Source organism: Triturus cristatus, chromosome 2_2, assembly GCF_964204655.1.
Source record: "Triturus cristatus chromosome 2_2, aTriCri1.1, whole genome shotgun sequence".
Classification (NCBI taxonomy): Eukaryota; Metazoa; Chordata; class Amphibia; order Caudata; family Salamandridae; genus Triturus; species Triturus cristatus.
The window spans coordinates 621,321,627-621,348,528 of NC_140582.1; positions in this window are offsets into that span (position 1 = coordinate 621,321,627).

Genomic DNA, 26,902 nt, shown 5'->3' on the forward strand with positions numbered 1-26,902 from the left:
GCCTAGCTACAGGCCCAGTGAGGCATTTGGGACCTGGAGACTATCTGCGCTTTAAAGGTTTTGGATGTCATGGTGTTGCAAGGAGTGCACAATGATAAGTGATGCATCACTGGTTATGCACAGCGGTGTACCTCTTTTCATGATTAAGCCCTGGATTTCCTCTTCCCCTGGAACTCTGGCTGGTCATCCTGGCTGTTATGGCTTTGGGGGGGTTGTTGATCTGTGCTGCACTTGGCCCTGGCTGCTTCAATCTGCATTCCATTGGTTTTGTTTTGTAAGTTTCATTGGGGGTGTAATTGTAGGCTATTTTTGCCTCTAGAAGCAAACAAACTCACGTTAGGCTGACTAACGTGAGATTTTTGCCGGCAAATTGGCCTTTTGTCAATTTTCGCCCACTAACGCTAGAATTTGTATCACCTTCACGCTAGTGTTAACGACAGTTTCCACCGCAGCTATCTGAACCTAGCCCCATGTAGAGACGTATTGTAAATACATAGCTAACAGGGCGATAGTTTTTGGTGATAGGCCACGTTAAAAAAATGCTGCTAACTAGCGTTAGCGTCAGTTGGCAGCAGTTTGTGTACATATCCCCCTAGGTTCTTACATATGGTGTGGGAATGCCCTCATTTTTTAGCTAAGTGATTCCTGATCTAGAACATACATTGAGAAGGAGGGATGTAGGCTTCATGGGCATTTGTTTATTGGGCATCAACTCATAGATTAGGAAGCAAAAAGTGGGTGACAGATTTCTTGACCTAGTCATGCTCTAAGTGAAAAGGGAAATCACCCTTCACTGGAGATCGAGAGAGGACCCTCTGCACACTCATTGGTGCTCCTCTTTGGAGCTATGTGCCAGGGTGGAGGCTGCAGCTCTATGGAATGTGGAAAAGCGGTGGATACGGAGGCAGCCTATTGTGGGGATCTGGTTGAAATGATGGAGGCTTCCTTGCCGGTGACGAAGAAGAGATCCTTAACTCTGAACATAATAGCATTGAGGGACCCAGAGGGGTAAGCACTAACGTTATGTGCTAACATATCTATTCACATTGCCAGAACAAACCTCCAGCATGTGAAGCCATCAGATGGCTCCTAACTGCCTTGCTCCCTGCCTATTTAAGAGGTTTTCACTGCCTATGTATATCCTATTTGCTGATTTCTGGGCCCACATGTTTACAGGAAACTGCCTAAGCCTGTCAAGTTAAGAGTCTTGTTCATACGTTTATTGTTTCTCTGACTCTTGCCTTCTATACAGGGTTAGGCTGACACACTGGCACACATAGTGGGTGGAGCTGAGATAATAGTGAATATTGGTACATCCGCGAATCCAGACATTTTTTTAAAAAGAACTAAGCACTGGCTACCTTGCTTCATTTCATTTAGGCCCCTGGGTGGGCCAGGTCATGGGGGCAATTACAAATAATAATGCGGGGGCTCGCATGGGCCCCCGTAGCCCTGGGGACCGGCACATCCCCAGGGCTAATTGATTGAAATATGGGGAGGACATCTGCCCCCACAGCCCCAGGGACCTCCCTGGGGCTAATTCAGTCAACCGCGGGAGCCCATGCATCCCCCCACAGCCCTAGGGACTGCCACCTCCCTGGTGCTAACATAGTTAATAAAGAATGGGGGGCTCTGGCCCCCATGCAGCCCTGGGGAGTGCGATGTCCCAGGGGCACAAACACAAACATGAAAGGGGTGTGTTACAGAACCACTGCCCCAGATCCACCACCTGCCCAAGGCCTACTTAGAAGAGAGGTGGACCAACCAGCTCTCCTCGTGGAGACTTACATTGCCCTGGGGACCACCATCCCCCAGGCCCAGCTCCTGCAGTGTCCAGGGGTGCCCACCCCCGGGTCATTGTAGTTCGCAATGGGATGGCGGAAGCACCGCACCCGCCATTCTATAGCAAACAGTGTGCTCCTGTTTCAAAAAGCAAGAGGATTATGCTCTTGTTTGCTGACAGTGGAGGCTCGCAGAGGTAACACTGCGGATCAGTGAATTGGGGCGGGTGGGTCAGGGTGGGGGTAGTGGAGTCTGACATATGACGGCAAAGATTAAAGTAAAGAAATAAAACCACTTACCTTGTGCTCACCACATCGCTGAATCGGCGATACGGTGAGCACAAGGTAAGTGGTTTTATTCATTTATTCATTTATTTTCACCTTTGCCATTGTTGTACTCCACTACCCCCACCCTGACCTGCCACCGCCCCGCCTCACTGCCCCACAGCGTTACCTATGCAAGCAGCCACTGCTTGCTGAAAGCAGAGCACGCTTTGCTTTTTACACCCAGGGAGTTGCATGTCAGTAGCTCCCTGGGTGTAAAAAGCAATGCCAGCTCCAACAAGGGCCTTCAGGGGGATGGGGTCCACAGGGCCAAAAATGGCCTGGAAGTGAGGACGCTCAGCCCACATCCCTGTAAGTAAAAGAAAAAAAAGGAAATGGCCCTGGGGCTGAAATTGGCCTGGGGAAGGGGGAGTGTGGTCCCCACCCCTTTTATAATTTTTTTTATACAGGCGTGGTCCCGGGGATAGGGTCCCCAGGTCCACAAATGTTCCAAGGAAGGGGGGCCACATGGCCCCCCATTCCTTTACTAAGAAAAATTATTGAAAGGGTCAGGCCCCAGGGCATGGGGTCCCCAGGGCTCAAAATGGTCCAGGAAAGGGGGAGCCATGCAGCATTCAAAAAATGTAAAAGCCGGCAACTTGCCGGAGGCCATGCCCCTTCCTCCACTACTCCCCAAACACACCTCCTGGTGCACTGCTGGTTGGGGGATGAAGTCCCCTTGGATGCTGAGGATCGCTAGGGGCCAAGAAGACCTCCTGTGACCTCCAATTAGTAATACACAGTGGGACTGTTGAGAGGTGGTCAGAGGCCACGCCTCTTTCACCACCACTCTGCAAATATGCCTCTTGGCGCACTGCTGCTGGGGGGATAAGGTCCTCTTGCCTCCTGAGGGTCTCAGGACTAAAGTGGACTTCATCTCCCAAGCAGAATTTGGCCAGGAGGCGTGTTTGTGGAGTGGGAAACCTCACAGCAAACCCAATGTGTGGGACTTGCTGGGGGTAACAGGAGGGGTGGTGAGCCCCAATGAAGTCCTTGGGGGTTCAACTACCCCTCCTGTTACCTCCACTAAGTCCCAAATAGCAGGATTGGTAAGAGGAGTTTGTAGGAAATGCCCCCTTTCTCTACTACTCTGCAAATGCGGCTCGTGGTATACTACTGATTGGAGGATGAAGTCCACTTTACTCCTGAGGGAAGTTGGGGTCCAAGAAGCCCTTCTGGTACCACCTGTAAGTCCTGCACAGTGGAATTCCTAAGAGCTGGCTCAAGGCTCAGCCCCCTTTCTTTTCCACTCTGCAAACGTGATTACTAGGTAAAAAACCATAGAAATTCCCTGAAAAAAACAAAGGTTACAGGGACTTTAGAGTTTGGAATTTGCATTTAAAAAACCATGGAAATTCACTTAAAAAAACTAAGGTTAAAGAGACGTTTTTATTAGGGTCAGATTTTACTCGGAGAAAACCAGAGAAATGTAGCCGTTATAGTTACCCGAGTAAAATATAACTTGCACCCCCACAATGCACAGCTTATGAACTCACATCTTACATCACTCATGATATGTTTAATGACCACTGACGACATCACTAATGACATCTCAAATGACACCACTGATGACATGCACTTACTCACCGACACAGCCATGCAGACATGCACTCACCCATATAGCTTCTCATGCATGCGCTCACTAACCCATACAGCCAGTGACTCATCCACTCACTCAACCATACAGCCAGTCACACACCTAGCCACCCAGACAACCATAGAGGTAGTCAGACAACCAATCAATCACCAATATAGCCATTCACATACCCACTAATACACTCATACACCCACTTAGACATCAATTGACAGAAATATACACACATTCACACAACCAGTCACTCACCCATACATTCACTGAATTCACTGAGACACCTAATCACTCACGTATACAGTCACCCACTTAGTCATCCAGACAGTCACTATATATATATATATATATATATATATATTCGCTTCGCTTGCACCAGTGTCTCGCTCGCACTCTCGAACGGGTGCTGTAAGGCGGGGGGTGCTCCCGCCAAATATCCACGCTTCACGTCTCCCCTTCTTTTAGAAAAGACACAGCACTCGCGGGGTAGAGTCAAGGATTTATTTACGACTCACATCGCTAAAAACCAGACGCGTTTCGGGTATGCCTTTCTCAATGGTTTACAGGCACCACGGAAGCCGCCATATTTATGTCACATTGCCACATCTCACGTGCAACAACAGCAACAAGGGACTAACATGTCCCCGTAATCACTAGCGCCATATTGTAATGGTTTATACATAATGTAGCATTTGAATACCACAGGTGCTTAATGTTAACAGCGACTTGGTTTAGACAGATATAATTATAGACAAACAATATTAGTATCACGCCCATGATGGGCTATCATTCAGTGTCTATAAGTTTCTGTTTTACCCAATTTATCTATGGCAACATAATAAAAGGACCAATTTACATCAGTTATTATCCCATGCCATATTAGAGAGTGTCTATACAACCCCATCAGCTAGTGTATATCAACAGACATTCTAGCGGGTTTAAACACCAGTGTTGTCATTTATGCTAACATATATTCTGGGAAACAATACCAAATTAATTCCGCCCTGTATGGGCCAAGTCCTCCAAGTCATCAGCGTTCACATTAGAGATCAAAGTCTTACACATGATGAAAGACGAAATTAAAGGAAAGAAACTCTAGATAATCAAATGCTAAAAATATGTTATACAATATATTCATATTACCTCAATTCATTAAAACAATTCATTAGAACAGTGCAGTTTATGTTTATTGTAACTCGGTCAGTGGAATAAAGAGAGTAAGGAGCCCCTTACCCTAGATGTACGGTAAGTTCCATATTTGTATTTAAGATGTCTGAATCCGATAACTCCAAGTTTTTATCATTTACCTAAAGTTCTTCATCATGTGTAAGACTTTGATCTCTAATGTGAACGCTGATGACTTGGAGGACTTGGCCCATACAGGGCGGAATTAATTTGGTATTGAAAGGCAGTATATGTGAGTGTTGGAGTGCATAAATGACCATATGTAAGAGTGAGTGATTGTGAGAGTGGCTGTATGGATCAGTGTGTGCTTGTATTAGTTATTGTATAAGAGTGTAAGTATGTGTTAGTATATGTTTGAATAAGTGAGGTGGTATGTGTGCAACTGTATAGGTGAGTAAATGGGAGTGTGATTGATTCTTTGCATGACTGACTAGTTGTGTGAGTAACTCGATGAAGTGGAATAGCCATTTAACGAAAATGATCCTTAACCATAAGAGGGTGGCGGGGGCAATTTTAAGAGAGCAGCAACTTTCCTTAAGTAGACCAGTTGTTCCGGCCCTTGTGGTCTACGATGGGAAGGCTTTACCCTCAGCATTATACGGGGCGGAGCTATGGGGGTTTGAGAATATCAGTGACCTGGAGAGATCTGAGAATCATTTCTACAGAGGACTGGTTTCTCTACCATCTTCTACCCCCTTGTCACCGCTTCGTGGTGATCTGGGCAAACGCTCTATCAAGGACATAGTAAGACTGCGCCCGTTGCTCTTTTGGGTTCGCTTGAGACGCACCCCTGAACTGGCCAGCTATGTTGCTGGCTTGAATGAGATTATCAACTAAGATACAGGTAACAAGATAAAATGGATCTGCAATCTAAAACAGCTGGCCATAGAAATTGGTTATGGGGAGGCATGGTCCAGCCAGATTCCACCCGCAAAGCAAATTATTAAAAAAGCCTATTGGGACTGGGTGAAGGGAGAGGAAGATCGAAACCCCAATCGAGGGATCCTTACTGATCAGTTCCGGGAGCACAAGCCAGACATCAAAACTGAGCAGTACCTCAACTGTATTCAATCTCCACAAGATAGAACACTATACATGAAGCTCAGGCTAGGAACCCTCCCGCTCAATGCTTTGGTGGTGGGCTGGAAAAAACAGAGTGTTACATCTGCCAACTGCCCCGGGTGTTGTGTCCCCAATGAATCCATCTCCCATTTCCTCTTTGCGTGCCCGGCTTATAGAGTGGCAAGGAGGAAATGGCTTAGCCCAATCTGCAGAAATTTGGGGTTTCTGGGTTTTAGGGTGGCGTTGCGCTCTATTCTAACTGACACCTCTTCCCTTGCCGTGGTTTGCGGGGTAGCTAAATTTTTGGGCTGTGCCTGGTTGACGCGTACCAAATTGTTGAGTCCTAATTAGAGCTAGGCCTCTAGAGAGACGTGTGTATTTTGCTCTGTTAAATCAGGAATTGATTTTTATGGTCTTTTTATCTGTCCCTACTCCTTTTTTTAACCCTATTTTTATATTTTCACATGCTGTATAACGATGGACTTTTACTGATTAATTGATGAATTAATAATGTTCGTACTTTTTTATTATGATTTTATATAGAATAAAGTGTTATACACAAAGAGTAACTCTATGGATGATTGGCGGTGTGTGAGTGTCTGTATAGATATGTGAGTGCATATTATAATGCCGTATTGATGGTTGACTGCATGTATGAGTGACTGTAGGGGTGAATGAGTGGATGTGTGTGTAGACCTAGGAATTAGTGAGTGGGTATGTACTAACTGGAATTGGTGTGTCTATGGTTTCGAAAATGGATGAGGTCATCAGTGATGTCATTTGAGATGTCATCAGTGATGTCATCAGTGACCATGTCATGAATGATGTAATATGTGACATCATCAGCAGTGCATTGCGGGGGCACGAGTTATAGTTAGCTGAACTAACGATAAAGGGCAAATTTCTTTGGTTTTGTACGAGTGAAATGTCCAACTAACTATAAGTCCAGAAAGACGAAGAAAAGTGCAGGAAGAACTTACAGAGGAGCAGAAAGTCTTCCTGTGCCCCAAACATTTTGCTGACGGGTACTGCTGGTAACTAACTCTAACTAACCAGGCCTAGAGCCAGTGCTATGCTAAAAGACACTTAGAATACAGTGAAAACACCTACATAAACTAGGTAACACTATGCGTTGGGCTACCCCCGTGATTAGAATGACCTCCTCTGTATTTGCCATGAGTTAGTGCCTGGGTCATTGCATGAGTACATGGGTACTGACTGGATGATTAGAGTACTGCTAGGACAGTGCCTGGTCAATTTATAAGTGCTTGGGTTTTGGCAGAGTGATTGGATAAGTACATGGTGCTGGTTGGGTGATTGGAGGAGTGCATGGGTAGTGACAAGGAGAGGGCTGGACTGCATCAGTAGTGCTCAGGGGATTGTAGCAGTGCTCGTATTAGTGCCTGGGTCATTGCATGAGTACATGGGTACTGACTGGATGAAGAGAGTACTGCAAGGAGAGTGCATGGTGAATTTATAAGTACTTGGGTTTTGGTGGAGTGATTGGATAAGTACATGGTGCTGGCTGGGTGATTGGAAGAGTGCATGGGCAGTGCACAGCTGGTTGTACCACTGCATGTGTTAGTGCCTGGGTCATTGCATGAGGGCATGGGTAGTGACTGGATGATTAGAGTACTGTAAGGAGAGTGCATGGTGGATTTGTAAGTGCTTGGCTTTTGGCTGAGTGATTGGATAAGTACATGGTGCTGGCTGGGTGATTGGAAGAGTGCATGGGTACTGACAGGGTAATTGCTGGACTGCATGGGTAGTGCTCGGGGGATTGTAGCAGTGCATGTGTTAGTGCCTGGGTCATTGCATGAGTACATGGGTACTGATTGGATGATTAGAGTACTGCAAGGAGAGTGCATGGTGAATTTATAAGTGCTTGGGTTTTGGTGGAGTGATTGGATAAGTACATGGGGCTCGCTGTGTGACAGAGGGATTTCTGGAGTGCATGGGTACTAACTGGGTAATTGGAGGAGTGAATCAGTAGTGTGTAGGTGGTTAGAGGTCTGCATGGGAAGTGCTCAGGGGATTGTAGCAGTGCATGTGTTAGTGCCTGGGCCATTGCTTAAGTACATGGTGCTCGCTGTGTGATTGGAGGAGTGCATGGATAGTGACAGGGCGATGGCTGTACTGCATGGGTGCAGGGAGGGAGCAGGGCCTGATGTGACAAGTGCGCAAACACGCCCGTGGCATGTTTTAAGTTGGGGGATTAAGTCCCCTTGAATCCTGAAGGTCCCTGGGGTCCAACTAGCCCACCAGGTACCACCAGTAAGCACCACAGAGCTGCGTTGCAGAGAGGTGTTAAAAGGGGTGTGGCCTCAGACCACCTCTCTGCAATGCAGCTCTGTGGCGCTTACTGGAGGTACTTGGTGGGCTAGTTCTCCCCCAGGGTCCCTCAGGATTGAAGGGGACTTAATTCCCCAATTTACAATGTGCCAGGGGTGCATTTGCACACTTGCTATGTCAGGCTCTGCCCCCTCCCTGCACCACTGTGCAAACACGCCACACTAGTGCATTGTAAATTGGGGGATTAATTCCCATTGAGTCCTGAGGGTCCCTGGGGGCCAATAAGCCCACCAGGTACCTTCAGTAAGCGCCATAGAGCTGTGTTGCAGAGAGGTGTAAAAAGGGGCATGGCCTCTGAACACCTCTCTGCAACGCAGCTCCCTGGCGCATACTGGAGGTGCCTGGTGGGCTAGTTGGCCCTCATGGACCCTCAGTATTCAAGGGAAATTAATTCCTCAATTTACAATGTGCCAGCGTTTGCTGAGTGCTGCAGTTACGCATTTTTTTCAGTGACCCAGGGACCAGGCCCACCTGGGGGCTAAAATACAACACAGCGCGGGAGCCCGCTCTTTGTTTTTTTTTTATTTTCTCAGCCGGATTCGCGAACCCAGCGCAAATTTGGCCACTTTCTTTTTTTTAAATGCTTTTTTTGGGCCCTGGGGGTCCTTGTGGGACCCCTTGAGCAGGCCTAGGGGGTCAGGGTGTTTTTACCCTGCCCCCTTTTCTTGTATTTTCACTGTGTTTCACTGCCCTGGTCACAAGATGGCTGCCAACAGTTCCTGGTTTGGAGTGTTGGCAGCCACTCACAGTGAAGCTCGTGGTCGGGAGTGTTCACAAACCCACCGCGGCCATAGATATCGAAAAGTTTTCTTTTTCAAATTTCTCAGGAAATACTGAATGGATTTACACCATTTAACAAAAAGGACTCTTTCTGACCCAATTTGGTATAATTCCGTTCAGCAGTTCGGGCTGTAGCTTTGTCTAAATTTTCTATGGAAAAATACATGGGAAAAACACGTTTCGGGACCCCCCTTTTTTCTCGGCCCCTGCTTGGCGAATCACCCCGAAACTTACAAAACAGGAGCTGACCAGAGCTGGTCACTAGTTTGAAAATTTCGCGAAGATTTGTCAACCGGCGCCAAAGTTATTGGGAAAACAAAAACTCTTTTCCTATGGAAACTAGGTCCTAACTATAACTACCTACTGGCGACAGCAAGTAGGTAATATATATATATATTTATATATATTATCTACTGGCGGTCGCGAGTAGATAGTTATAGTTAGGACCTATTTTCCATAAGAAATTTGCAATTTGCAACATTCTATTCCCAATAACTTTGGCGCCGGATGACGAATCTTCGCGAAATTTTCAAACCTCGTGGGGCACTCCGCTCCGCTCCTTTCTTGAAAGTTTCGGGGTGATTCATCATGCGGAGGCTGAGAAAAAAGGGGGGTCCAAAAACTTGTTTTCCCCATGCAATTTCCTATAGGAAACTTTAGCCGGGGCTACAGCCCGAACTGCTGAACGGAACTACACCAAATTTGGCAAAGAGGTAGTTCTTGTATCAGAAAGAAACCTTTTTGTTAAATGGTGTAAATCCGTTCAGTAGTTGCTGAGAGAATCAAAAGTAAAAACATAGATATATCTATGGCTGCGCAGGATCCGCGCACCCTCCAGATCACGAGCTTTATGCTAACTGGCTGTCAACACTCCAAACCAGGAAGTGTTGGCAGCCATCATGTGCCTCAGTAGAACCGAGGCACAAGAAATCAGCAAAACTAAGGCACAAAATGCAAAAAGGGGGCAGGGAAGAAACACCCTGACCCTCTAGGCCTGCTCAGGGGGTCCCAAAAAAGCATTAAAAAAAAAATTGGCGAGATTCGCGCACCTAGTGCGAATTTCGGCTAAAATTTTAAAAATAAACGAATTGCGGGCTCCCAGGGGGAAAATATGTATTGGGATGGGGGGCCCGAAGGGGCCCCCCAGCCCTGGGGACCGCCACTCCCGGGGCTTTTAAAACATATTGGCGGGGGCTCACAGCCACCCCCTGCCCCGGGGACTGCCACCCCCGGGGCTTATTAATTAAGTGTGGGGGGCTCAAAGGCTCCCCCCAAGCCCCAGGGACCGCCACCCCCGGGGCTTATTTAAAATATTAGCAGGGGCTCATGGCCCCTGGCAGCCCCGGGGACCGCCACCCCCCAGGGCTTGTTTTAAAAAAAAAAAAAAAAACCTGTGTGTGGGGACTCGAGGCCCCCACACGCCCCAGGGACTGCCACCTCCCCGTGGCTCTAAATATTTAAATTAGGGGGTCCGCGATGGACTGCCACACCCCCGGAGCTTTGTAGATGTTGGGAGGGGTGCCGGGCGGCCCCCCTCCTGGAGCCTGTGATGGCCCTGGGGACCGCCACGCCCCAGGGCTGGCTCCTGCAGTGTCCAGGGGTGCCCACACCCAGGACACTGCAGTTTGCTAAGGCAGGGCTCCCGCCCTGCCATAGCAAACTCTGCTTTGGTATTTGGAAGGGAGAGCAGGAAACCTGCTCTCTCTTCCAAATACCAAAGCAGATTGCTTTTTCACACGAGGAGCTGCATCTTAGCAGCTCCCCATGTGGAAAAGCAATGCCGGCTCCCGCAGGAGGCGGGGAGCCGGCTGGGACCGTGGGGGCATTGGGGCTCCCCCCACGGTCCCCAATGAGGTCCCCAGGGCCAGAAGTGTCCAGGGAGGGGGGCCACGCGGTCCCCCTCCCTAATAATAATCATTATTTTTTTTTTTAAACGCCAAGGAGGGCCCCGGTGGTTGGGGTCCCTGGGGACATTTGAGATGTCATCAGTGATGTCATGAGTGATAATATCACAGAAGCAACTGCTGATAACTATATCCCCGATTTTGGTTCAATAGGTGTTTGGAGTAGGCCTGGGCGGTAAATTCCATTCCGTTCGCGGAATTTGCGGAATTTGGGTAATTTCGCGTTCCGTGGAGAACGCGAAATTGCCCAAAAATCTGCGTTCCGCGACTTCGTGAAATTTTTTGCTTGTTCGCGTTCTCAATATGCGTGTTCGCAACATATTTCACCCCGAGCACGCAAACAGCGATCGCGAACAGGAAAAAAGTATCGCGAACAAGCAATTCCGCGTGTTCGCGGAATTTCTGCGTGCTCGCGGAGATTTTTTACCGTTTCGCGGAGATTTGCGTAACGCAATTCCGCAAATTCCGCCCACCCCTAGTTTGGAGTCAATTGTAGAAACAATATATTGACCCAAATTGTCCGATATATCAGATGTTGTCATTAGACATAACCATGGGAAGTGTTGGAATATCCACAGATATTGGAGAAGACGCCTCACTCACTAATAGTGACATGCTTCATCATTGGCGTCTTTCCACACCCAGGTAAGATGGTACTACCTGGGCGGACTCAACCAAAAGATATGATGGGAGTTCTTATATAAATTTTCTCTGGTTATGCAGGGAACCAGTTCAGTGGTAGATTCTAAAAATACCTCCAGGTATACCCCTGATTCGAAACTTTATTCTTGGGGTACCTGGGGTACTAAATAAAAAGCATGTGCTGTGATGGGGTTGTTTTGAAATTCTTGTTTTAAATGTACCCACTTGTTATGCCAACATGTTTCGGCCTGCGCACAGAGCCCACAAGGGTCTGGGGCCTTCTTCAGGGCTGTCTTATCTAGTAGTTGGTTTCCCTGACTCAAGTTTGATCATGTACTACATGCAAACCCAGATAAAAAATGAGGCCTATTGCACTCACCTAAAGTTTGGAATCCAGTAGATTTTCTGGAGGGAGAAAATAGAGTCAAAAACATGTTAGAACTATATTTTGGACTAACACCCATAGTGACAACTATAATTATAATCTGTGTGGCTATATCACTCCACCCGTGATAGGTGCGATACCATCTACTACATTGTGTTTGTTTGTGTCATAATCCACACATCTGACTTGAGTGTGACTATTTAAAAACTCTCCTCCCCTACCCGGTCGGTTCTCAACTCTCAAATACGATCTCCAAATAACCATGGTGTTAATAGCATTGTAATTTCCTGTGTACCCCGTGCTTAATTACAAAAAGGTGGGGGCAAAACTGGGGAATATTCAATCGGTGCAACGTTTGTGAACCAGATATCCTCTCCAAACCTACACCTTCTTGTCGAATGATAACACTGTGTTCGTCATATATCCATTCTCACCTACTGATTGGTGCTAGATTGCACCATGTGGGTCACGTGACTTATGGTGCCATCTTGTAGTCACACACTAGAGGTATAAAACAATGGAGTTTCATGAAAGAGTAAAATAGTGGTGATCGTGTGGTTACAAATTCAGAAAATCACGTGCTTTCATATGTTTTTTTTAATGCTGCAAGTTTGTTTGCTGCATCACCCGTGATATAAAAGCTAATACTGAGCCCTTCCATACATATGGTAGTATTTCTCGTGTTCTTAAGTGCAGAAAGCTGCATTGTTCTTGCAAAACCGTAAACTGAAATGATCTCCGGTTGTTTATGCTCGGATCTACTGGCCGTAAGGCCATATCAAAATAACAAGACCCCTGTCGTTACTCAATTGTTTAAGACACTAATGGTAGCGTAAAGTTACAGAAGGTAATTTAAATGATACGCATTCTCATACCACCCGCCTATTTTTGTACAGCAGTACATAGTCACAACAACACACACGCGCTTCATTAGGCAGACACAAGATCGAATCCGCTGCATCTTACTTCGTCAAAGATCGGACACCGTGGATACACCTATCGCGTTCACTTCCCGCCGCCGTGTAGAACTAGTGTGTGTGTTGTGATTTTAAATAGTTAGTGAGCTTCCGTCCGTCTTCCGTGTTGCGTAGACCGCCTATTATGTGATTGGATACGGTCTGTCACGTGGAGAATCATTTGGACGTGCATGCGTCATGGTTGCTTTAGTGTCCGCTGTGTGACGCGTCCATAGTGAGTTTATGGGAGATGTAGGCTGCAAGACCGATGTTTATGTATTTGCACCTTGTTATGGACAAAGAAAGAAACCTTTGCTGCGTTATATGAAGTTATGTTCCCGATCCCTCGAAATCAGGTGTATAGTGTATTAATACACTTGAGGTGGCTCTTCCCTCTTCGATTGCTGCAGTGCCTGAGGTTTAGCGCCGGGACGCCCCTGTCTGGGGTAGCTGTCGCGCTCTATAAGCTTCTGTATTATTATTATTATTATTAGTGCGGGACTGCCAAAGTCAGATCACATAGAAAACCCGTGTTACATTTATGTTTGTGTCACAGGCTTATTCTCGTGTATATATGTATGGGGTAATTACCCTCATATCCAACACTTATTACATTAAGAAGTTGTTTTCTATAGGTAGAAGAGTGATCCCCATATCTACCTAGGGGTTACCCCTGATCAGAAAACGATCACTAGCTACCTCGATGTAATCCGCGTTGCGTGCGGTATAGGGTTGTTAAAAACACCAGTGTCAGTGCAATCTCTAATACCCAACTAGTGTCCATTTGTATAAAGAATTTTACACTACGAATCTCCATCTCAAATTTTATTTGATTTTTTCTCGATTAGTATGTTCGTACTTTTGGAGTAGATACTAATCGATATCAGTGACGTTCAAACTGTGTATGGGGCCCCACTTATGTTAACAATGACCACAGGATTTCCTCATTTAACCCATTGCTGACACTTGATAATCGGTAGATCCATCGTTGTTCTGCTTTCAACAGTTGTTTATCATTGCATTGGTTGGGCAGTTTTTCAATGATTGACCAAGTGAAGTCATTCTCACTATGTCCCAGCGTTTGGAAATGGCGCATCATCTTTGTGATCGTTTTTCCGCATCGGAAAGTGCTGCGGTGTTCATTTAATCGTGTTTTGACTTTGCGTGAAGTCATGCCAATGTACCTCAGGTTGCATTTGCAGGTCATGATATACACCACATTCTGGCTGTTACAATTTGAAAACGACCTCTGTTCCCATGGTGTCTGTAGCCCCAGATCGATGGTTTTACTTGCTTTTGTTAGGGTGCACACATTACAGCTCCCACATGGAAAATGTCCTACAACTACGGGTAAGTCCCATAGTGTGTTTGTATTATCTCTGGTTCCTGTCTTCTTCTTGGGGCGAGTGTGTACTATTGAGTCCCGTAGGGATTTGCCGCGTTTGAATGCAAAGAGGGGTTTGGGTAAATTCAGGGTTCCTGAGTTTAGGGTCTTCCAGTGTCTTGATATTATCACCTTTAGTTTGTTAGATTCAGTGCCAAAGGTGGTAACGCACACCATTCTCTTGTTCTCAGGTTTAAGATGAGATTCCAGTAGTGCTTCCCTTGAGTTGTTAATTGCTCTCTTATTAGCTTGTTTTACTAGCCGTGGTGGATACAGCTTAGAGTGTAACTTTTGTGATAGTTTCTTTGCGTGCACCATGTATGCTTCCTTCTCTGAACAATTCCTGCGTAGTCTCAGGAATTGTCCTACTGGTAAGTTATCTTTCAAGGTTTTCGGATGAAAGCTGTCGTATCTCAGTAAGTTGTTCACGTCTGTAGGTTTATAAAAAACTTCAGTTTTCAATTTGCCTTTATCGGGCCAGATTTTTAGATCAAGGAAGGTAATCCAGTCTCTTTTTACAGTCATTGTGAACTTGAGATATTGATCTCTTGAATTTAGCCAGTTCCGAAACTCTCCTGCTGTTGCTTCGTTCCCTTTCCATATAAGGAAGATGTTGTCTATGTATCGCTTCCACACCGACATGTTGTCAACATACGGATTAGTGTTGGTGTAGATAAAGTTGGTTTCAAAGTCATGGACATATAGACAGGCTATACTAGGTGCACAGGTCATGCCCATGGAAGTGCCATGAGTCTGTAAGAAAAAATCACCATCATACTCGAAGTAGTTTTTTGTTAGTGCCAATCTCGCGCAGTCAATGATGAACTGTATGGGAGTGATGGATGTCCATTCTTCATTCCTTAACAGAGTTTCGATTATTTGTAGGGAGGCTTCCTGGGGGATGCTGGTATACAGCGCCTCCACATCGAAAGTAATCAGTAGATCTGTGGATACATTGTATGGTATCAACTGGAGATTGTTGAGAATATCTCGGGTATCTTTCAGGTATGACGGCATCCTTTGGACAATGAGCCTTAAGAAATATGTTGTAAATTTTGACAATGGTTCCAAGATTGAACCAATTGGTCTTCCTGGTGGTGGGTTCACGTTCTTATGCACTTTTGGTAGAATATAGAAATAGGGAACTTTTGGATTGGGTTCTACCAAATAGGCTGCTTCTGCTGTCGTGATCCATCCCTCTTCAGCTGCTGTCTTTACCATAGTCGCTATATTTTGTTTCAATCCTTCTGTGGGATCTCTCTGCAATCGTTTGTAATTGCGTTGGTCATCCAGTAATTTTCTGCATTCCTGTTGGTACATTTCCAAAGGCATCACAACTGTGGCGCCACCCTTATCCGCTGGTTTGATAATGATATCATTCATGCAATCGATATTTCTGATTGCTTCTCGTTCTGTCGAAGTCAAGTTATTAAAAGCTTTTCGTTCAATCGTTTTCATTTTATCCACTTCTAGTGTGACTGCCTTCTCAAAGGCAAGGAGAGCGGGTGGCATAGTGTGATAGGGTGGAGTAAAGCGAGATTTTCTTCTAAGGCCGGTATTTTTGTCCTCAGCTAGTTCTGACAATTCAATCCTTAAGTTGAATAAATTTGTCCTGGCCATGGGTACAAAGCCTAGTCCCTTGTTTAGAACAGTCTGTTGTACCGGGGAGAGAGTCTTAGAACTGAGGTTTAGTATTCCTGTTGGTTCCTGCTCGTGCTGGATCTCGCTTCTGATGTTATTTGTTCTTCCTGGTTTTCTCTCCCGTGAACTCTGGGGCCTCTCCGAATGTTTCCCCCTCCTCTGGTTGGAAGGGTGGCCATTGATATCCAAACTGAGGAGGTGGGAATGGTGGTTGCATGTAGGGTCCCCATCCAAATGGTTGTTGTTGAAATGAGCCCATAGTCTGGTAATTGCCCTTATTTCTCCTGGAGCGGCCACCTCTCCTTTTGCTGTTGTTCCACCTCTGGTCTCTCCCCTCAGAGGAGGAATCGCTTGAGGTTCTAGTTGAGAAATCTGATTTGTCTTTCTCGGTTGGGTTATAATCCGCTTTTGAATACGGGAAAACATTTTCATACTTGAAACGTTTGAGATCTTTTTGAAATTTAGTGATCTTTGCTTGTGTCAAGTATTCTTTATATTCATTGATGGTCTTATTGTTTTCCTCCAATTTCTTTTTAAAGGCACTGATGGTAATTTGAGTTTTTAACCCATTTTCCAATGTTTTAATTTCTACTAGGAGGGCATCCGACAGTCTCCTTGCTGTTTTTATAATGAAGACTAACCAATCTCTTGTGCATTTCCATGCAATAAGGACCAGCTATGTCGAAATTCAGGGTCATTCAAGAAGATTCTTGGGGCATTGGTGACGATTAATCCATTGGGGGCTATGTTCCCCTGAAGGTATTCGGTCATGATAGCCCCGTGCAAGAGTGTTTTAAGTTGTGTCCTTTTTAATTCAGTAAGAGACTCCCAATCGCCGCTGTTTTGGGTGACTTGGGCCAGTGTAGTATCTGACAGCAGAGGAGGTAGGGATAAAATGGATGAAATTTCATCCTCACCGTATGCCAACCCTTCTGCCATTATGAGTGACAAAGGGGGAAGGTAGTGGAAGAATATATTTGGAAGATCCTAGAATGAGAGAGTTGTAGGGTAGATCAGGGGGGGTTGCTAGCGACATTTCTCCTATTATCAAGAATATCGCTAACCCTGTTAGAGACAAAAAAAGCAGTGCTAACCGCTGTTAACGCTGCTTTTTTACGTCTGGTATTTTTCTGACTTAGCCATGATATCCTATGGAAGGTGGATATCATGGCTAAGTTTGTCTGTCCCTATCAACAAGCTAACGTGAGATTATCGCTGGGTTTCCAGCGATAATCTCACGTTAGCCACTTAGCGTGAGGATTTTTATCGCTATTGAGATAAGCGTTGCTAATAGCACACTATCTCAGCGATAAAAATCAACGCTAGCCGGCGATAATTATCCTAGCGCTAAGTGCGCTTAGCGATAATTATCGCCGGTTGTTGTTGATATGCCCCAACATTAGCAGTGGCATTGAAAACTATTCTTTGGCACTGGAAAAATCGTAATGGACCTTCACACCATGCATTCTTGTCCTGCATCTGCCATGCTCCAAGGTGCGTATTTCTTGTGAATGGCAAATCTCATTTCAAAATTAGTGATGACGAATTTTGGGATTCTGTATTTTTGGATAAGAGACACGTAAAATAAATGATACAAAAAGGCTTACATCAAAATGGGATATACATGGAAACTGATGAATAAATACATAGAATGCTTTGATCAATATCTGAGGTATTTGCCCTAAATCTTAACTCCCTTTACACTTTATACAATATTGGAGCAATATCTATACTTAATGTAGCACATACGTGATAAACTACTACATTCTGTTAACTGTAAATGTTATGTAAGTTTAGATACATCAAAGGAAGCGTGTTCTGCTAACCTCTGAAGGTTGTGAAACATTGACGTGTATCATGTTATAATGTTAATATTATTATGCTGATGTTACCTCTCCCCCACCCCCGTTCAATTTCTCTACTTGTCAACAAAAAGATTTGAAATGAGAAAGGCAAAGATGCCACAGTAATGCTATGGCAACCAACCAACCAACTTCTATCCGTCCCATTGGAGACATAACTGACACCACCACCTATCCCATTGCTGACACTATTGGCATGGGTTCCATGTCTGTATTTTCTGGAAAACCCTTTTTTATCGTTTGCAGAAAAAAACTGTACAGAACGTGCTCGAAGATGTTCAACCCTCGGGAGGAACAGGAACCGTCAGGAGAGCCGCCTAATTAGGCGTCTCTTCACACTGCTGCCAGGGGACCTGCTCATCCCCCTTCATTTTTTATCAGACCACGAACATGTATCCTGAGGGAAAGAGGCTCGGGGTAGTGCAGTGCATACAGTGTGATGAAGCTATCAGGCTTTTATGAGAATGTGCAATGGAGCAGATGCTGCTGGCGTTCTGCAAGGCACTGTACTGATCTCTGAAATTAAAACACAGATGGCATTGTTTTCATAATAATGGATGTTTATACTTTTTTGAGGAGCTCATTTCAGCTTCTGTAGCAGTTTCCTCTACAGAAAAATGTCAAGCTGAAGAAATCTGTCAGCCTGTGTCAGTTTTCAAATATTATGTGCATGTTTTATTCTCATTGATATTGGTAATGCAATTCACTGCAGTCAGAGGGGATTTACTTTTAACATTCAATTTGAACTGTTAACATCCGAAAATGTAAAAAGACTGCACATGAATATATTCCTAATTACCGCGTATGGGGGTTATTACATAGGGAGGTGTGTTTTTTGTTACAGGAGAATGCTTTTAATTTTCAAACCTAAATGATGTCATGGCACAAAACCATGATGCACACCGCCTCTCTTTTGGGACAGACACAAAAATGTAAAACCTTCTTTCGATGGTTCTCTTAGGGGCATCACCTGGCCCGCATTTTGAAAATATCTCAAACATTAGACTTTCTCTACTTTTTTAACTGTGTTACTTCATACAATTACACGTTTTTCACAAGCATTTACAATAAACTGCAACTTCGTCCTCATTTCTCATAGTTGAGAGAACAAGTGACTGTTGGTGTACTAATATGAAGTTGTTTAATAAGAATATAGGGTCTCATTACTTTGGCGGTGGAACCGCCACAGTCAGGCTGTCGGTGGTGGTCCCACTGCCATCGGACACTGCTTTTCTGCCCGCTAGATTACAATGGCGGACAGATGGCTGGTATCCCTACAACAGTGTTTTTCACACACGGAGAGTGAGAGAATAAACAACACAGTTGCGTTCTCCCAATCAAACTTTTTTATCACAATCAGCAACTGTTGTTAGAAAAATAGACACACACGGTCTTCAGATGTAATGGAGTGTTATTCCAATACCTACTCTGTCAGGTGGAATATCAAAGATATTGAAGTAAAAGCCTCACTCACATAATAGTGACATGCTTCATCATAGGCAAATACTCCACACCCAGATTAGATGGTACTATCTGGGCGGACTCGACCAAAGATGTAATGGGAGTGCTTAGATAAATGAGTGGCTGGTTAAGCAGGGAACCAGATTTTAAATTAAAAATACCTGCGAGTATACCCCTACTTGGTCCTTTATTCTAGGGTACGATGTGTCCTAATAGGTGGATCAGCGGTGTTGTGTCCTTGATGAATGTTTGACTACAGGACATCACCCTAACACATGAGAGCTGCATGATGCTAGTAGGCATCGACCAGTAGAAAATCTACTGGATTTGGAGTACAAATACGTACAGGTGAGTGCATTAGGCCTCACGTTTGGGTTGCATGTAGCACATGCACTTATACACGGCAGGGACCTTAAAGATAAGGAACAGAAATATATCGCCCGACGAAGGCCCCCAGACCCGATTGGGCTATCAACATGGACCGAAACATGTTGGCACGTAGATGAGGGTACATTTGAATGAAATTACGTTCTAAATAACCCCAATACAAAGTTTTTAATGATACCAAGAGTACCCTAGAATAAAGGACCAAGTAGGGGTATACTTGCAGGTATTTTTAATTTAAAATCTGGTTCCCTGCTTAACCAGCCACTCATTTATCTAAGCACTCCCATTACATCTTTGGTCGAGTCCGCCCAGATAGTACCATCTAATCTGGGTGTGGAGTATTTGCCTATGATGAAGCATGTCACTATTATGTGAGTGAGGCTTTTACTTCAATATCTTTGATATTCCACCTGACAGAGTAGGTATTGGAATAACACTCCATTACATCTGAAGACCGTGTGTGTCTATTTTTCTAACAACAGTTGCTGATTGTGATAAAAAAAAATCCCTACAACAGTGACAGTGCAGCTCAGGCACCGCCATAGGGTTTACAATGTCCCTTTATGACTGCTGTTTCATGGCGGTTAACCTGCCATGAAAAGGCTGGCAGAAAGGGTGTTTGGGGCCACTAGCAGGCCACCTCTCCCCTCATGCTCTCGGCCTTGGATTCTGGGGGGCACCTATGGTGTCCTCCTACTTATCACTGCAGCATGTGGCAGGCACCACATGGTGCCTGCCACATAGTGCAGGGAAATGCAAAATGTGTATTTTCTGTACTGCATCATGTGCTTTCAGCCCCCAAGACATTCCCCAATACAAAACATGCCCATTGCTATCGCCTTGAAGGAGGTCCCATTGTAATCCCTATGGCGGACCACAAACAGCAAGTTGGGCAGTCCCATCCCTGATAGGATGGTGGTCGGATGTAAATCCAACCGCCATCACAATCAGGCTCATATTCTTAAATAGGAAGAGGGGCACCTTTCTAAAATAGGCAAGTGGCAAATTCGTTCACAACTTTGGTGCCAAACTGGAAACCTTCATTCAAAAATAGCAGATTTTCCCCTGGTTAAATAGACCAGTTTAGAGGTAGGCCTACGCATGGAAATCTACAATTTCTAAAAATGTTCTTTGAAATGGAAAAAATGTTTTGAGAATGCCTAGAAACGTGTAACTGTACAAAAATAATAGGCGCCAGCCTGTGGTTCACAAAGCTCTTAAATGTTTTGTAAATTAGTCCAACACAGACTGAAAAAAAGATGCAAATGGATATGGTTAACTGAGCTTTCTAAGGATGCCAAGAGAAAAAAAAAACTGAAATGCTTAATAGGCTTTTGTGGAGATAAAAAAGAACTTATCATTGAATATAATAATTATAGGAATTAAATGTGAATATAGTGTTATGGACAGTGACAGCACATATTTGAGTTTGATAACTATTTAAAAACTACCTACACTGCTTGAGTTGAATCAGATGCCCAGATGGGATCAACCAAAATGCTCTTGGCGAGCAATCTGGTTCTTTCGGTATTGACCTACATCGATCCCAGTTCTGCAATATGCAGTCATCATATCATTCCGTACAACGCCCCTGATGTAAATTATGGCAGGTTAAACCAGTTGAAATATTCTGGTCGAAACTGCTCTGTAAATACCTATTCACACATCAGAAATGTAGTGTGATATGCACTGAATTATGCATGCTAAGCACCCTCTATTTTGTACTCTGAGGGCCTCATACGACTTTGGTGCAGTTGCGCCGCCTCTCCGCCATCATTATTATGAGTTGAATTCATGTAAGGCGGACGGTCCTTTGCCCTTCCCATGGTGGTGCCTGGAAAACAAGCACTGCAATGGCAAGGACAAAAAAAAAGTTCCAGCATGGCATGAAAGGTGAAGTCCATGCCTTGCTAGAACTTTGGGGAAATACAGACAGGGTGCATATGTTGTGCACCCCTGAATGTATCGCCATGGCTGGGGAAATGGGGGCTCCTTAGCGCTCCCTTAGTTCCTGCAACGGCAGCCTTTTCATGAAATGGCTGGTGGTGCAGGAACTCATATTATGCTCAGTTGGGCTGGCGTAGTCCTGCTGATCATTTTACATAGTGGCTCGGCTCCGCCATCACCAGGGAACAAGTGTGGTACACCGTTAGTACGAGTTTGAAAGTTGTAATCAGCCAGACAGCGGACTGCCAATGCTGCGCTACCGCAAGTGGAATAATTTCTGCCTCATTTGGCAATTAATACAATCAGGACTCTCCCTCACTACTATCTAGAGGGAATATACAGATTTGTTATAAGACAGGAAGCTCAATTATGCTGGTTCAAAGCCTGTGCTAAAAGTGCATGCTCTGTAGGTTTGCAGTAGAAAGTTTTACATTTTTATTATTAGATTTCTAAAGAGCATAGCTGCTACAGAAGGTGACATGCCAGTGCTAGGATCAGGTTTAAGGAGGATCACTGACAGTCTACAACAAGCCAGGTCTTAAGAAGCTTCTTGAGCAATTGCTCAGTGGGGCATTTGCACAGCCTAGTGAGCAAGGAATTCCATAGTTTGGTGGCAAGGTAGCAGTAGGACCGATCTTCCTGTCTAACCCTGCATACACAGGGTACTTCCACTAAGAAGGATGCAGGTGACCTAAGAGTTCTGAAAGGGCTTAATGGAGTGAGTAAGTTTTGAAGGTACTTGGGGCATTTTTTTTATAGTATCCTATAGGCAAAACACATGACCTTGGGCTGAATTCTGTTTGCCACTAGAGGTCAGTAAAGCTGAGCAATGTAGGCACTCTTGACCAAACTGAAGATCTCAAAATGTCCTCTAACATTGCCCATGCCCAAAAGCCTTAGTAGCCACGGCACCCCTTGCTTAGTGAGCACTAAAACAAGCTGTGCCTACCCCTGCCATTACCATTGTACTTTTACCTACTAACTAAGGGAAGTAGAAGATACAGGCTTAAATGCCTTGTACAAAGCTATTAAAAGTTGTGGATCAATTGCCCTCAATCTCTCTGCTGTGTATACGCACTTCTTGAGACATCTGACAACACAAACCTTAGGTCATAGTGGAAAGGCAGGGAACTCTATGGCAGTAGATGCATGTTTAGTGTGTCTTGATATTGGAAAACGAACACCCACGGAAGAAAACTGCATGCCAGAAATATTGTGCTGATACCCTTTTAAAAGAAACCGTACATAACAAAATGTACAATTTGCTGATAACAGCTTAGCAATACCCTGCCACTGTCCTCCCATTATAGAAAAAGCTATAGCACAGCCTCTACATCACATAAAGTAGAATACCTAGGTGTAGGTGGATGCATATACCTGATACCCTTCAGTAATTTATAAACCAGTAGGTGCTCCCAACTAGTTTACCTTCAGCTTTTCAATGTCCTGCTGATATAGCTGATCTATATCCATTATTAGTTCTATAGGCCTAGAAAAATTAGAACACTTGTGACATCAAAGAAAATGGGATCAATACTACTTCTCATGCAACAGCTACTCCAGGTATCCTTTGCTGACGTATAGGCCCTTGTTCTACGGTTTGCTGAGGACCTTCTGATAACAGAAAGTTCCAAAAGGCCTGACATGCCTGTGAGCACAGTGGAAGGTTCCATGCTACCAAAGTGAGTCAGCCTTCTAAACCAAGGCAGTAGAACTACCCTAAGTGGTCCCTCAACAGCTGAGGATAGGTTGAAATAAGAATTGGGTAATCAAATGGCAATTCTAAGAGGGAAAGGAACCAAGACTGTGCCCTCCACAGTAGAGTTGCCAATGTGACCCTTGCCAACTGTCTGCAGATCTGGAGAACATATATTGGAACCATTATAAATGATAGAAAAGCATAAAGATTCCCAGCTGGTCAGTCCTGAAGAAAAGCATCCATTGCTAGAGCTTTGAGATCCAGTCTGCATGTGAAACATCTTTCTAACTGAGTTCTCAAGTGGGACACAAAGAGGTCTATGCCTAAATGACCCCATGTCTTGTTCAGAGTCTGAAATACACGGAAATCCAGACAGCACTCACTGCTGTTGTATGTGGCCCTTGGATACCAGTCCGCTACTGTATTTTTCCATCCCAGAAGGTATTCTGCCAACAGATATATTTTCCTCTAGATGAAGTGCCTCATTTAAATATTGGCCATCTGGGCAATTACTTTACTCCCACAATGTCAAGGTTACTCAGCCCAATATATTTAGAGGTTTCTGCTGCCCCCATACACATCGCTACCATTTCAAGGAACCACTGGTGGTTCGAAGAACTGCATTGTAAGGTTGACGGATGGCTCCGTCATGTTGATGGAGCCATGTATGAAAATTATAATGCACTTCCTTTTTTTTGTTTCCAAGAAGAAATTCCCAAAGTGGGATTTTCTTTTTGAAAATAAATAGAACATTGACCTTCTCACCATTGGAGCTTTCTCGCATGGCATGCAGTCATTTAAATGTTATCACTGCCACTTACTATCACATTCTTCATGGCGATGATGATCAGTAAAAACTGCCCATGTGTCCGCCCAATCTAACTATGCCGTCATAGACATGGCCAAACCTCCGACAGCCCTTTCTCTATCAGGCCGTTGGAGGTGTGTATAGGTAGCAGAATATAAAGTAGTCTCCGCCGTCTATACACTGAAGGTCCACCCGACTGGAAATTAGATGGACCGACCTTCAAGTTGATGAAAGGGTACTCCATCACTGTTGCGACAGAGTATCCCTTCTGTCAACATTGATATCATCCCTAAAATTCCCAAAGGCCACGCACATACCGATCAATAGCTTTGATCGTGTTCCTTTCAGTCTGTTAATGTACCTGAGTGCCATAATGCTGTCCATGTTAAGGATGGTTGTACATCTGACCCTGCTTTTTGCAAAACTCTAACTTGTAAGGGAGCCTGCAAAAAGCACTGAACAAATTATGTCAAATAAGGACATCTTCCTGGACCATCGGCCTTGAGTGGAGTAACTGCCACTTCTTGCCCGCAAACCCCTAGACTTGCATCTGATTTTAACACAAGATCTTGAGATGTAGAGAAGATGGTTCGAGCATTCCATGTGTCTAATTGCATTAGAGATTCCTTAATAGAGGTTTATAAGAAATCGCTATTACAAAATCGCAAAACTCAATGCATCAATAAAAAGTGTAAAAATTAGCGAATCAGTAAAAATCGCAATCATCAATAGTGATTTCCTGTTTGCCGAATCGGTAATAGCGATTTCGCAATTACAGAATCGCTAATTGCGATTTACCCATATTGCTGCATTGTGATGACATCACATGAGGAAGTGATTCACTGCATGCACACACCTGTTCACAGGGAGAGCCTGAGGAGGAGGAAGACTGGTGAAGCTCGGCTGGAAGAAACTGTTTTTGGAGCACAAGCAGTGGGATAAAACCAGCATGGCCACAGAAGAGGAGAAAAATAAAGGAGAAGGTAGGAAGATAAAGCTAAAATTTAGCAAAACGGAACTTGAAATCCTCACTGAAGAAGTGGTGTTGAACCATGACCGGCTGTTTGGGAAACTCTCCCTGCAGGTTGCTAAGTCTGTCAAAAGAAAGGTTTGGCTGGGAATCCAAGTTAAGGTCAATGCTGTGGGTGTAACACATTGTGCAATCCCTGACCTGCGGAAAGATGTTATGACCTGCGCAGCCGAGCTACAGAAAGGGTGGATGAAAGGCTAGCCGCTGCAAAACAAACTGGAGGGGGACCATCTACCAAAGGATCAAACACCCCACTGGAGGACATGGTGGAATCCACACTGCAGCCAGAGGCAGTCTTTGAGATTACACTGATCGACACTTCTGAACATGCGAGTGCCTCCCAGGGTAAGACCACAGCTAAACATATTTCAATGTCAAATGTAACTAAAATAGCCTAAAATGCATACCCTGCGTAGTGTAGCACACCTGAGTCCAGTCCACTGTTTACTTGCAACACCCTAATGCATTGAGGGAGTTGTAAACAGACAAATGTAAGGGCAAGGTATGAAGGGACAAAAACAGCTTTACTGCAGCAGAGTACAGAAAGAAAGTGACTAAAGTAGACTTTGTACATTACATAAGTAGATTTATTAGACGTTTGCATGCGCTATGTTACAAACATGAGCAAAAAAAAGTAACTGAACTTTCACTGTTTAAAATCACAGATGCAGTGCAGGACAGTGACGTGGCTGATGACCACGAGTCAGAGGGACCAATGAAACAGCCTGATGAGGCACCAGAACTGCCAGCATCCTCACCCATACCTGCTCCCACTCAATGCAGGTGAATAGTCCAACCACTGCCTGATTTGGAGAGTGATGAAGACAGCCAAACAGCAGCTCCCACACAGCATCCTGCCCATACAACACTAACACCACCAGAGGTAACAATGTGGCACCGTTCCATGCAGTTCCGCAGGTGAAGGCCCTGGGCAATCCTGAAGTCTGTAGAGGACAATGGTGCACCTGCCTGCAGTGGGCCTGAGGCCAAGAAGCTGAGGGTCCAGCGCCTGCAAGGAAGGAATATGAGGATTATGCAGGGCCTACTGGGGATAATGTCAACACACATGGGGGATATAGGGGACTGCCTGAGAGAGCTAACAACTGCGGTAGTTGAACGGCACAGGGTGAACACCAAAAAACTAGACAGTGTTGGAACAGCCGTATACGATATGTGCAGGTTCATCCAGGCTGAGCATGCCTCACATGGCAGAATGCAAAAAAGAGGGGGGAGACCCAATATACCCTTGAGGGCTTGGGCAAACGATTTTGGAAGGTAAGAGTGCCAACAAGGGATTTTTTCTGAAATGTCTAATTATATGATTTAACATTCATTAGCAGGTGCATTTACAAAATTAACACCAATCAAGAATATCAATCGACTGATTCAATCATTAAATATAAAGAGCAAAACACACGGGAAGTCTTTTTTGTCAAGAAAACACAAATATTTTTATATATAGATCAAGTTAAAAGGAGTACAAAGAACATTGGTTCGGCAATGGAGCATGAAAAAAGGTCAAATCATAGCCATAATTCATAAGAAAAACATCTATTTCAATCCATTTAAACAGAGATATATCTCTTTCCTGAGAATCACCACCTAAAAAGTAATGTTGCATGATTTCTACCCGTCTCCATCTCCCCTCTGCTGCATTTGGACCACATGCCGCTTGAAGTGGTTGTCTTGGCTGTGTGTCTAGTTCTGGCTCACTATCAGAGTCT